The sequence below is a fragment of the Oratosquilla oratoria genome, chromosome 35 (genome assembly GCF_046742065.1).
Source record: "Oratosquilla oratoria isolate Oo_2021 chromosome 35, ASM4674206v1, whole genome shotgun sequence".
NCBI lineage: Eukaryota > Metazoa > Arthropoda > Malacostraca > Stomatopoda > Squillidae > Oratosquilla > Oratosquilla oratoria.
The window spans coordinates 14,904,773-14,907,272 of NC_134811.1; positions in this window are offsets into that span (position 1 = coordinate 14,904,773).

Genomic DNA, 2,500 nt, shown 5'->3' on the forward strand with positions numbered 1-2,500 from the left:
CCGGAGGACGGTCGAGGTGATGCTGCTCCTCGAGCACGGCGCCGATCCGAACACGCAGGACTACTTCGGGAACACTCCACTGCACTTCGGCGATTTCGGAGACGTCCGGGCCCCCGCCAGCCTCCGACCCCTGCTGGAGGCTGGTGCGGACCCCAACGCCGTTGGGGGTTCACAGTGGACGCCTCTCCACCTGGCTGCACGCCGTGGTTGCCGCGTCTCCGTGTCTCTTCTCCTACAATACGGAGCTGATGTGACAGCGAGGACGAGTGACGGAGTGACGGCCTTGAGGTTCATCGTAGACTACATTCCAGAAGCTCTGGCTCTACTGAACGAACATCTGGACAACGCCGTCACATTCAGCAGGCGACTGCAGGAGACGCAAACGGAGGTGAGAACTTTCAATTCATTCCAGTTCAATCTATCGTGCAGTCGTCTCTACTTCCGCGTGGTTTGTCTTGGTGTCGTTTGGGTGATCTGGCAATAGAGCGACTGTTTACATCTAAAAAATATATAGATAAAGGATAACTTGAATAAAGTAAGGGTTAGGTAATTGAATATATAGATAGATAAATAAACGAACAAATAAATAGATAAATAAATATATAAACAAATAAATACATAAATAAATGAATAGATAAATAGATAAGTAAATAGATAAATAAGTAAATAAACACATAAACAAATATATGAATAAATTTGTAAATAAATCCATTAATCAATAGTTGAAATAAAATATATTTCCTTTGAGATAAATCAATCACTTAATCAATAAGTAAAATAAAACATATTTCCTTTGAATTCCTTGTGCACTACAAATTTGATTAAAGCTGGTTTTTGCTGGTGTAAAATTTACCAAATCACATAATCGACACCAAACTAAGCTCCATGCGGAAATGTAGACAACTGCACATCCTAAAACCTTAAACCTTTCCCTGCAGAGTCTGATGTTATAATATGTTATCATAATTTACTGGTGTTATTCATAACCTACAGTAAGCAAATGTCACTTGTGGCTTCAGCAGGGTGAGTGAACGGCGGGTTTGTACAGACACAAGCAAAAGTTTTGACCTATACCACAGTTATCACAACGTACGTGATATAATTTCCTATGTAATATTTAGCTTACAGTTAGATAATTTTCTTGAATAGATCAAATACAAGTTGTGAAACAAAGAATTTTAAATTTTGTATCATGAAAAACACTGGGTAGTTCGAAACTTTTGCTTGTGATTGTACATGTACAGGTGGGTGAGGATCTTACGCCAGGAGGCGCTGAGTGTCTTCTGCGGCCGAAGCCGCCACCTTTGCCTATTATGCGCTTTGGGGACTGTTAGGGCAGGTAACACACAGTCACTGTTGAGAACCGGAGAGGAGTGCAGGATTCGAGCCCATAATTACGCAAATGTGAGACCAGCACGCTTCCGACTACGCCATCAGGACAGATATGATTGGTAGTCAGAATGGAGCTCATTTGGCTTCCAGGGTTGAATGAAATTACCTGGCGACAGCGCAATTAAAAGGGAGTGTGCCACCAAGTACGGAAGGGGGTTAACCGAGTCGGCAACAAAGAGGTGCCACAAAAGGGATTAAGATAAATCGCCTGGAGGCATCCAGAATTAAAAAAAAAAAAAAAAATGTCAACCTATAAGGAAGGGGTTAGTGAGGCGGGATGCATGAAAGAATATATATATCTATATATATATATATGTATATATATATACATATATATACATATATATATGTATATATATATGTATATATATATATATATATATGTATGTGTGTGTGTGTGTGTGTGTATGTGTGTGTTTGTGTGTGTATAGTTATATATATATATATATATATATATATATATATGTATATATATTACAAAGGATTACAAAGGCAAAGCATGCCGACAGGAGACCTTTTGATCCATATCTAGGTCGGATGCAAAAAAAAAATCATATTAATAATAAATTAAAACTATAACAATGTAAATAACCATTAAAATACATAAATAAATGCATTGGTATAGTTGAATAACAAACAAACAGGTAAATAGTAAATGATAATAAATTGACATATAACTAATAATAAATGAAAATCAGACAGACAAATTATAACAAAACAAAAACAAATAATATAACATAAATTATAATAATTATAGCATCTTACTTAGGTATTTATCTAAATGATTCTTAAAGCTTCGAACTGAACTACATTGCACTACCTGTGCAGGAAGTTTATTCCATTCATTAACTACACGGTTGACAAAGTTGTTTCTACCTACTTCCAAATTGAATCTATTTCCGGACAGTTTGAGACCATTGTTTCTTGTCTGATTCTCATTCAATGTGAAAATTTGGTCACTTTTGATGTTGTCAATTCCCTTTAAAATCTTAAAGACCTGTATCAAGTCACCTCTGAGTCTACGCTTTTTTAGGGAAAACAGATTCATGTGCTTAAGTCGATTTTCGTATGATTTATTTTTGATATTTGGAATCAGTTTTGTGGCTCG